Consider the following 12,000-nt stretch of genomic DNA (forward strand, 5'->3'; position numbering starts at 1 on the left):
TTTTAATGATGAATTAATGAGCAGTAAAAGCATTCTAAATCCAATATGTACAAAACCTTCTATTTGAAGACACAGGATCAGGGAGAACAGATCCATGACCTTTGTGATACTGGCAAAGGTTGGGTTCACCACAGTTAACGCCCAATCCGTCTTTCAAGGTTAACTACACCTGCCATGCTGGGAAATGAAACAATTACTAACGAATTTTATAGGATATTCTGTCAAATTTAAAAGGCAATCAGAAGTCTAAATGAAAATTATGCCTGAGGAAAGCATATAAAAGGAAAGAAACTAGGAAGGTGTGTGTAGGTACACCTGTGTATGTGTGTATTGCCTGTAAAAGACACCTTCAGAAAAAGGCAACATAAACTTTTCAAGTACACAGATGAAAATCCTTACACTGAATGAAGGGAATACCCAGCTTATGGGAATGGAAGTGTATTCAGGAAGGACAGCATCTAATCATCTGGGCAATTCTAGCACAGCAAGGGTAGATGATTCATTATTCTGTAATTAACTTTTAATTAACTTTACTCTGCTTTACTTATTTTAGAAAATTAAATAAACTTCATTTTATTGCTCATGCTAAACCAATGAACAGAAGCAAGAGTTCTGCTCTAATTAAAATAAGCAGTTGAGCAAAATTGTGTGTAAAGCATAATGAAGAACTGTTTCTGTCCAACTGATGTATTTCTTATACTCTGAAACACTTTGGTAGGTTTTTCAAGAATTCTGTTAGGCACTGAAACGTGATTTAAGAAATAATATTTTAGGCCAGTTTTCAGTATGGGACACATAATTAATTCAAACTTATTAAGTAACATTTTGAATCTGATGATTGAGAGAGAGGAGAGGAGAAGGAAGAAGGGAGGGAAAGAGAAATAATTTGAAATTATGCTTCTTTCATCAGTCATCACAGCTGTATATATGTTTATTGTAGAATACATACGGGGCTTCCCTGGTGGCTCAGATGTTAAAGAATCTGCTGCAATGCAGGAGACCTGGATTTGATCCCTGGGGCAGGAAGATCCCCTGGAGAAAGAAATGGCAACCCACTCCAGTATTCTTGCCTGGGAAATCCCATGGACAGAGGAACCTCGAAGGCTACAGTCCGTGGGGTCACAAAAAGTCGGACATGACTGAGCAACTAACACTTTCACTTCATTTTCAGTATACATATATAAATAGGTACCCTGGAGCCAAAAGGAGAAGTCATTGAGTTAATAAAGTAAGATTATGTATTTTTCATCCCTTTTTCGATTTTAGTTTTTATTCATTTTTAAACTTTTGTTACATGTTTTGGTGTTAATCCTGAGACAGTAAAATTCAGTAATCAAGTGATATTCTAGTAGTTCTAATTATGTGCTACAAGAGAATATTTGACAAAAGAATAAATGACTTTTAATTTGCGGAACTTGTACTATAATATTCTAAAAGTCAAATGAAAGAGTATTTGAACACCAAAGTCATTAAGATATTTCCTATTTTGTTTATAACTCCTAAAGTTTATAAAAACATCTACATAACTCAATGTATCATTTATTAAAATCCTTTATTTTACCTGTTAAGAACTTTTGGGTTCATTGATGACAATCTGTTGCATCTCCATTCTACAGTAGTAACCCAATGACCACTCCGTTTCTGATTTCAAATTCTAAATTTTGTAGTTTGGAATTTCTGAAATCTTCTGATTGTTACCTCTGGTTTCTGCCTTCTCTAATTTTTAATTTATTCTGTACCTATTTTTTCCTTATCATGTGTATTTATTAAATATCTTGTGTTCTTTACAGTATGAGGATTCCTTAAAAAACTAGGAATAAAGCTACTATATGGCTCAGCAATCCCACTACTGGATATGTACCCTAAGGAAACCAGAACTGAAAAAGACCCAGTACCCCAGCGTTCATTGTGGCACTGTTTACAATAGTTTGGACCTGGAAGTAACCAAGATGTCCATCAACAGATGAGTGGATACAGAAGTTGGGTACATATACACAAGGAAATATTACTCAGCTATAAAAAGGAATGCATTTGAGCCAGTTCTAATGAGGTGGGTGAACCTAGAGCCTATTTTACAGAGTGAAGTGAGTCAGAAAGAGAAAGACAAATATCATCTATTAACACATACATATGGAGCCTAGAAAGCCAGCACTGAAGTCCTACTTACAGGGCAGCAAAAGAGGCATAGACATTTTAGACACAGTCGGGGATGGAGAAGGTGGCACCGTTCGGGAGAATGGCATTGAAACACATATATTATCACATGTAAAATAGATAGCCAGTGGGAGTTCGGTGTACGAAGAGAGAACTCAAAGCCAGTGCTCTGTGACAACCTGGAGGGGTGGGATGGGGAGGGGCGGGGAGGGGGTTTAGGGGACATGGGACATATGTCCACCTAATGCCGATTCATGTTGATGTATGGCATAAGCCATCACACTATTGTGAGGTAATTATCCTCTAATTAAGAAAAAAAAATTCTGTGTTCTCTAAGGGCGTCATCTCTTTCAGGTTACACTACTTTCCTACTCAGCCTTTAAATATGATCAGCCTTGTCAACAGCATCAACACCAGCATCCTAGAGATTCCTTGCCCTATCAAAAATTCCCAGGTAGTGTTCGCTTCGGCAGCACATATACTAAAATTGCAACGATACAGAGAAGATTAGCACGGCCCCTGCTCAAGGATGACACGCAAATTCGTGAAGCGGTCCATATTTTTAAGACCCAGAGGGATGGGGTGGGGAGGGAGCTGGGAGGGGGGGATCGGGATGGGGAATACGTGTAAATCCATGGCTGATTCATGTCAATGTATGGCAAAAACCACTACAATATTGTCAAGTAATTAGCCTCAAATTAATAAAAAAAAAACAAAAACAAAAAAAAGCCTCCTAGGTAACCTGTCTTCTCCTGTGAGAGATCCCTGGTTTTTCGATCTGCAAAGCATTGAACATTGCAAAGTAATATGTATAGGAAACTGGGGAAGTGAAAATGAACCAGGCCAACCAAACAGCTTGATTGGGTCAGGATCATCTTTAGCTAGAACTTTCTCATACTATTAAACTTGCTTAGTTCAGCTCTTGATACACAGAAGATGATTAATTTTAATTTTCTTTTTTGTCTGAAAGTTGGTGAATTAATAAATTTGGTCCACAGCAAATTCCTTTCATCTAATTATGGCTAAACACTTCCTTATTCTCAATATTCCCTTTATTAATCTTTGACCACATCGAAGGGGGCAGAAAACTCTTGATTCTCTTGAAAGCATCTCTCTTAAAACTAAAAAACTTTGGAGCTTTAGATAAGGCAATAGGAAGTCCACTCATAAGAGGAAAAGAATCAAGGAAGCAGGTAAACTCTGATGTTTGAACAATGAGAACAAACAAACAAATGCTTGAAAGTCTGAAAGCAACAAACAATGGATTTTTCATTATTTAATTAGAGAATTAATGTTTATTTCTTTTTAAGAAAAGGATATATGTAATTATTATTGGGTTGTCCTTTATCTAAGGTAGAAAAGTGTTACATATAGAAAAATATATTTGTTTTCAGTGATCTTTTTATTAATTAATTACTGTTATTATTATTAACATTTTATTTAGGAGAGGTTCTGAACCTGTGTAATTAAAGCAATTATAAAGAGTATGCACTGTGTAGATCTTTCTCTGTGAGTAAAAAATCTAGGTAAGTCTATGATTATAAACTCCAGCTACCAGCATTTAACTTCATTGCTCTTTATCAAATGCAAAAACATATTCAAGAGCTGGAAATTTGGGGTATCAGAGCTAAGAGCTGGAAATTTTGGGTGACAATAATTGGTCATAATGTAGACTAAAATTTTCATTTGTTTAAGTTGTTTTCAAGATTTGGTATAGTTCTTAGGATGAAACTTAGGGAACCTTATTTATCAGAAAGATCAGCAGCTTTCTGATCACAAACAAGTTCACACATCCCAAATAGGTTCATTTTCTGACCCTGTGAGCATCACTGTTTTCCATTCTTCCTTTCATGATTTCTGATTTATTCTCTGTACTCATATGTACAACATCTTCAGGCCTTTTCTAAACTTTATGCATTGTCCTTGATTTTTTTCCCTAATGTCCAGTCTTCTACTATGGCAAAGTATTTCTTGATATAAGGCTGAAACATTTTCTTTTTTAGTTTCAGATCAGTGCTCCTTGTCTTCCCATCTTATGATGCTTTGAATTATCACAATCTTTCATTTATACAGAGAGTACTTGTAAGGTATTTATAGACTGTGATCAAATCCTCTTCAATCATCTCCTCTCTTGACTGTATAAATGTCTACAATCCTATATCTCATCCAACATACTACTTGTATCATCTTTTGCCCTTCTTTTTTATTATTAATTTTTCATTAACCCTCTCAGTTCTAGCATACCTCTTCCATTGGCAGGATAAATAGACATGCAGTAACTCATTTATTTTTATCAAAGATTAAGTAGAGTTTAAAGGAGATCAGTCCTGAGTGTTCACTGGAAGGACTGATGTTGAAGCTGAAGCTCCAATACTTTGGCCACCTGATGCAAAAAGCTGACTCATTTGAAAAGACCATGATGCTGGGAAAGATTGAAGGCAGGAGGAGAAGGGGATGACAGAGGATGAGATGGTTGGATGGCATCACCGACTCAATGGACAAGAGTTTGGGTAGACTCTGGCAGTTAGTGATGGACAGGGAAGCCTGGCGTGCTGTGATTCATGGAGTTGCAAAGAGTCGGACACGACTGAGTGACTGAACTGACCTAATACTTGAAAAGAAGGTATTGTCAATGTGTCAAGTTATAGAGACTCATTACATAGACTGTAGTTTGTTGTTGTTGTTCAGTTGCTGAGTCATGTCTGACTTTTTGCAACCCCATGGACTGCAGCACGCCAGGCCTCCCTGTCCTTCACTATCTTCTGGAGTTTCCCCAAGTTCATGTCCATTGAATTGGTGATGCCATCCTACCAGAGTGTAGTTACTCTACAATTATTAAATATTCAGTTGTTTCTGGATTATGGTGTTTATGGTTGCTCCTTCAACTTCTAAATATTTCTTCACTGGAAGAACCTCAACTCTCTGAGTCACTAGAAATATCTCTGTTGACTCTAGAATGAGTGTTATGTTCTTAATAGTTCATTGATTATATCTGTAGAAACTTGGTTTTGAACTTATATTAATTCATGATAAACTTAGCTAATTTCAAATGTGACTTTTATATCTGGAGTCTCTATCCTAGTACATTTTATACTAGTTTTTCTAAGTACATGACAAAGCTGATTAGTTCTGCTTTTTCTATGCTAGTATGGGTGTATATATACTTAAATATATTTTATGAAAGTAGCTGCAAGTGTTTACTATAAATTCATATTCATAAAAACATGTTATAGTGTTCTACTGAATTTTTAAATGCATTTGCTAGTAGAGATCTTGAACAGTTAAGTAGGAATATTTATTTAGCTCACTGATAAAAATGAACTCAAATACAGTGATTAAAAATTACATAAAGGCCCCTGACTGAAGAATTGTGAAAAAGAATAATAATTAGGGAAGCAGGGTATATGTGTGCGTGTGTGTGTGTGCGTGTGGATGTGCGTGTGTGTGTGTGTGTGTGTGTGTGTTGGGTGGGGAGATTGTACGTGTTTGCAATTTGTGGGGATTGATTAGTCCTCAGAAGTCCACAGAGGATTTCCTGAAGGAATTTACCACAATGAGGTGATTCACTTAAGGGAACCTAATTATATATATGTATGTAAGTACAAAATATTCATTCATTCATTCAGTTTCTGATGAAGTTGGGGAAATAAATGAAAGGATAGAATATAAAGAGGTGGTATTTAACTTGAAATTTTTATAAAAACCCAGTTCATTTTCTTACCTACTCATTTCCTACCTACTCTGGAGGTAGGAGTAAATATTTTTTTGACATGGCCCTAAAGTTCCCTGTGACAAAATAAATATATAAGCTAAAGTGGAAGATAGCCCAGACCAGTTTCCCAGGAGTCAGTGTCACTTAAGGTTAAAGAATGATGTATAAAGAAAAAAATTGCTAGAAATGCTTTTTCATGCAAAAAGTTTTTTTTTCCATATTTGTTTTTCCTGAACCAAAGGAGTCAGCTTTGTAATTATTGCTATAGGCAATTGCAATTCTAAGGCAAAAGAATTCATGCCAACAATTCATTTTCTCTATCACTGCCCCTGTCATGAAATACCAAATGTGTGCACTCCCCTCCAGTCTTATACATTATTATCTGTTTTATCCTAATGTAACTCTTGTCACAGAACCAGTGCACAAACTCCCATTCTTTCCCCTATGGGATTAGAAATTCCCTCAGTGGGCATCATCTGAGAAATTTTCTCAACTGTTAGTTGTAGGGCCTTTTTCTCAGTGTCTCTTCTGAACCTGAATAATATCTTCTTATTCACTATGTTTATGTTTAGATCCAGATATATTTTCCCATTGCTTTGCCAGCTTGCAGTTCTTTTAGCAACTTCAACTTGGGTTCACAAACTTGGGTACATAATATCAGGGCAAAATACCTACTGTTGGCATATGCCTTCATATATGCATCACACATCACATAGAGTAAGTGAAACACCTGGATTGAGCAGTAGTACTGAACCTGGCTGGATAGCATCACTGATGCAATGGACATGAACTTGGGTGGACTTCAGGAGATGGTGAGGGACAGGGAGGCCTGGCATGCTGCAGTCCATGGGGTTGCAATGAATCGGACATGACTGCAACTGAACAACAAACAAAAAGTGAAGCTGGAGAGAAATGGATGATTCTAGAGATACAGGAGATGAAGTTGACAAATCTAGAAGATTTTTTTTTTATATAGATGTGGACATAGGAGGAGTCAAGGCTTACTTCCATGTTTCTGGCTTGCACAACTGAAAAGAGGAAGATGCCATACATAGGGATGGAGGAGGTGGACTATGATGTGTGGGTTACTTTAGACTTGTTCTGCCTAAAGTTTCTGAGATATAAAGAGGTAGAGATATTAGTAGATAGAGGGTTATATTGAGCTATAGCTCAGAGAAGAAGCCTAGACTAGAGATATATAAATTGTGTTACAGTAGATGAAAACTGAGACCAGAGTAACGTATCTGGGTACCTTTGAAAAGCTTGGGTAAGCAGAAAATAATCTAGGATATAGCTTTGATAAATCCCAACATTTAAATTTTGAACAATGAGTTGAAGGAGAAGTTTTACTTTGTTATAAGTAAAACAACAAATTTTGATGTCACAGAACCTGTCACACAGAGTAAAGTAAGTAGAAAGAGAAACAATATATATATTAGCGCATATATGTGGGATCTGGAAAAATGGTACAGAATGAACCTATTTCTAGGGCGGGAATGGAGACACAGAGGGGGAGAGGAGGGTATGACGAATTAGGAGATTAGGGCTGATGTGTGTATACACCACCATGTGTAAAAATAGGTAGCTAGTGGGAAGCTGCCCTATAGCACAGGGAACTCAGCTTGCTGCTCTTTGCTGACCACGATGTGTAGGATGGGGGTTTGGGGAGGTGGGAGGGAGGCCGGAGTGGGTGGGGGTATATGTATACATGTAGCTGATTCATTTCATTGGGCAGCAGAAACTAACACGGCATTGTAAAGTAGTTATACTCCAATAAAAAGAAAGAAATTGAGAGGACAAAAACTTAACAGAAAGTCATTGATGACTAAGCCAAAGTTAGTTTTCAAAACAGTTTTGGGGGAAATAAGACTGTAGTGTTTTAAGGAAGGTTTGGATAGGAAAGGTAATAGAGAGAGTGAGGGTAGATGAGACACTCACAATTTTTGACTGTGAAGGAGAGAATAAAGGACAGCAACCGGGGTAAGAAGTGGGGTTGAATTATTTGTTTCAGAATGGACAAAATTAGGCTATACTGATAGGGGAAATTGTAGATAGAAAGTGAAGTGATAATTGGCTATCATTGCTTTTGTCTTTACACAAACTGCTCTTCCCGATTTAGAGTTGTATATACTAAAACAAAATGACACTGAATTTTAGAGGCTTGAGTTATAGAATCTGGGAAGCAGGATTACCAACAGATAGTTCACCGAAGAAAAGAAATTAATCTTGTGGTCCAAATCTGTAAAAGAAAAGAGGAAACCCATACATTTGCTAATGTTTTTCATCTTGAAATGTGAAAGAGTAACTGAATAATAATTTTAACTGTCTCCTCTTTAGTTCTATAATTCACATATGGATAAAATAGGATTCACTCAGCAGCTTGCAAGTTTGTGCCTCTAAACATATTTAGTTGAGCAAGAAGGCACAAAATGGAACCATATGTGTTTTCTTTTAAGGTAATCTGCTTCAGTAGTATTGTCAGCACTTCTGAGAGCCTCTTCCACATGCCTCTTGCCATACTTTTTATAAATACTCTGTGTTGAGTCATTTTGATGTCATCTATTAAACCCTCCTTGCAAATATTTATTCGTTGTTTTATGGGATTTATGAAAATAATAGCCTCTGTAATAAGATATATTGTAAGAATGTTAAATCACAAACAGATCCAACAAAGATATTGTATTTCAAACATTCAGTACCACTTAGGAATAGCCATTTAAAAGATAAGCCTTATGTCAAGGTTTGATGGTCAATAAACATAGGTGAGTTTTCAGACAAAAATGAGATTCCTAAGGTAATTATTCTTTGGGAAAAATCTCCTGTTTCTTGTCCATAGAATACAAGTCCTAGGGCTATTATTAATAGTCCCCAGAGCTACTTTTCTTTCTTTGCTTTATAACGACACTTTAAAACAGCATTCATGGATATTCTTGGCAATATTGACCTTGATGTGGCATTTAACATTTGCAAAGCAATCCTTTGACATGTTTCTATTAACACTGAGAAATCTATTTATGTTGAACCACTACACATATATTCGATGTGGCGCATTTTCAGTGGTCTGTGCTTTGACTTTATAAGATCTATTTAAACTGGAACCCGATGCCACACAGTCAGAATCACCTGCACCGTACCTCTCTTTCCCCACTAAATCCTTCACATGTGTTCTGTGCATGGAACCCATTCAGTAAAAGCTTTTTACATTTACAGCCATATCAATAAGAGAAAAATCATTTAAACAAATGACAAAGTTTTGTATACTGTTTTTGTAATTAACTCATTAGCATTCTCGGAGAAGGCAATGGCACCCCACTCCAGTACTCTTGCCTGGAAAATCCCATGGACGGAGGAGCCTGGTAGGCTGCAGTCCATGGGGTCGCTAAGAGTCGGACACGACTGAGCAACTTCACTTTCACTTTTCACTTTCGTGCATTGGAGAAGGAAATGGCAACCCACTCCAGTGTCCTTGCCTGGAGAATCCCAGGGACGGGGGAGCCTGGTGGGCTGCTGTCTATGGGGTCGCACAGAGTCAGACACGACTGAAGCGACTTAGCAGCAGCAGCAGCATTAGCATTCTATAACACTTTTTCCCCTACCACAAAAGAAAGATCACCATACAAATCTATTGAATTGAAATATATACTACTCACTTCTGCCTCAGAACATATTTCTCAGACTTACTGCCTAGTTTCCAAAGAGATTACAACTTGATTTTGTACCCATAGAGTTTTCCCTTAGTCAGTTGCACTGCAGCCAGATATCCTGGCTAGTTTATTCTCCTTCACATGCTGCTCTGTCAAAACTGTTCACTTACATTTTCTGCAGATCACTACTTGCCACGAACAGCATTGCTCTGCAGAAAAACTGCAGTCCATGCTCTCTACACTAGCTGCCATTATGCCCAGCACTTCCTTTCTTTCTCTGGGACATGTCACTCATGTGTTTTAGCAAATGCCAACTGTCCCTTAAGTCTAGTATGCTATCTTTCCATCAGGAACACTTTACAAGTATACTGCATTCATTTTACTTGGCACTTTCTTCTGTCTAGAATATACCACTCATTCATTCACTCCTTCTAGCTTCTCTCACCAGGTACAATGTTCCCTATCCCAGGAATAAAATTGTGTAACATACTTCTCTTTTTCCCTTGTGACAACAATTTTTTCAGCCATTTCTTTTACTTTTGGAGACTGCATCTCCATTTTCTGTCAGGAGCACTTTCAAAAACAATATGTATATAACGTTTAAAGTGTATATAATTATCTGTTTGTTTTCTGTATGGAACAGAACAGCTGAGGCTATATGTACTCTAAAACTAGATAGGGAAGAGTTATCACTAGAATATTGCATTTTTCTATACAAATATGTATTTCTTCTTTTGTGGAATGACATGGTATATTATACAAATAGTAAAGATAGTCTCCTGTAATAAAAGCTATAATGTTAGAAAGTGAGTAACATTCATAGCTTTAATCTGTGGCAATGAGTTTTATCAGTAACAACGTCAGAGAACATAAGCAGTTAAGATTCCTGGAGGCAAAACGTACCCAATTAAGGTGATATATCACATTCCAAAATGACTTGACAAGTACATCTAACTCTCTAAAATGATATCTGTTCTTATATCTGTCATGGCTTAGAAAATTATGAGAATTCAAGATATCATCATCACCATCACCATCATCATCATCAAGGGCATTTATTAAGTTTATTTCTATGATGGATCTGCTACTAAAATTTTTAGATGCATAACTCATACCATCAAAGAAGTTTTAGTCTGCTGCAGTAATATTGTAAATCTATGTTGAATGCCTAGATAGAATAATACTTTGCTGTTTTATTAAGTTAAAAATATTTGTTTAAGATAAATAAGTCACTGATGATTCAGATCAAGGGTCAGAAAACCTCTGTAAAAGTTAGACAGTAAATTTTTTGTCTTTGTGGGTCAGATGGTCTCTGTGGCATCTACTCAACTCTGATGTTAAACACAAAATTAGCCATAGAAATTCATAAATGAATGACCGTGACTGTGTTCCTATAAACTTATTTACAGAATTAGGCAGTCAGGATATAGTATGGTAACCTCTGATTAAATGGTGGAACAAGCTGTCATATCTGTAAAATCTTATTTCTTTATAAAAAGTAAAAATAAAATAGATTTTTACATGTGAAGGGATAATGATATGAGCCATCATTATCTGAGCTTTCATTATCAGAGCCATCTCTGGGCATTTAAGAGAGAAAAGAAAGTTTTTAGAGGCTAAAAATAATGAGAAATGACAAATCCAGGGAGGTAAACCAGTACTAAAACCTGTGACTGCTGTGTAATATTTCCTGATCTCCAACAGCTTACAGCTTTGATTTGAATGACCCATGGGAAGAGGGCTGAAAGCAAAGACTAGAATCTCTGTGAGATAGGAAGTCAGACTTTAAATCTCTTTGGAAGTCTGTAACTCTGCAAGAGAATCAGTGGTTGATCTTAAAATTTAAAATAACATTCTGGAGATCTATTAGTTGATCAATGCATGGGCTTGGATTCTTAATTTATCCTTAAATCATCAAAAATATATAAGCTCAACATTTAATTAAAAGTGATTTTGTGTTCATTGTACCCCTAGGCATCTAGAATGAGCAAAAAGCTCAGACATATCAAACTTTCTCACACAAAAAATTGCAAGGGGATTTTAAAATTTTCACATAAGACTAGGGGAAAAATAATAAAGTACATACAGAAACTAGCTACCACCAGTTAGATTTAGTAGAAACAGTAACAATAATATCAGACCAGCAAAACCTACAGATATTGAAATTATCATGTGTAAATGTAAAATCAGTAAATATTTAAATAAACAGAAGAGAGAACAACACATATGACTTAAGAACAAGACATTATTACAGTTATCAAGACATTATTGTAAAAGAAAGCCATAGAAACACAAATATAAAAACTGAAATTAGAAACTGATTGAGACAATTAAACAGCCAATTAGTCAAAAGTGAAGAGAGAATTAGTAAACCAGAAGACAGAACTAGAGAAATTGTCCAGAAATCAACACAGAGAAATAAAGACATGGGAGATACAAAAAGACATGCTAAAAGATATGAAGCATAGACAGAGAAGTTCTAAGATGTAT

At 36.2% G+C, this 12,000-nt stretch overlaps 1 long non-coding RNA gene and 1 other non-coding gene across 3 annotated transcripts in view; both read left to right on the forward strand.

Annotated features, from left to right (window-relative positions):
- LOC136170958 (uncharacterized) overlaps positions 1-2,719 on the forward strand; it is a 69,120-nt gene extending 66,401 nt beyond the window's left edge. Inside the window, exons 2-4 of one of the 2 annotated variants that reach the window (XR_010663721.1) lie at positions 1,172-1,228; positions 1,791-2,050; positions 2,509-2,719. This is a non-coding gene — a long non-coding RNA (uncharacterized lncRNA). Of the gene's footprint in view, positions 1-935; positions 1,229-1,790; positions 2,051-2,508 lie in introns of those variants that run through there. The other variant, XR_010663720.1, reaches the window with a different exon arrangement.
- Positions 2,612-2,718, forward strand: LOC136171241 (U6 spliceosomal RNA). The gene has a single exon (XR_010663792.1). It is a non-coding gene; the product is annotated as a U6 spliceosomal RNA (small nuclear RNA).
- Positions 2,720-12,000: the final 9,281 nt, after the last annotated feature.

Source organism: Muntiacus reevesi, chromosome 6 (assembly GCF_963930625.1).
Source record: "Muntiacus reevesi chromosome 6, mMunRee1.1, whole genome shotgun sequence".
Taxonomy (NCBI): Eukaryota; Metazoa; Chordata; class Mammalia; order Artiodactyla; family Cervidae; genus Muntiacus; species Muntiacus reevesi.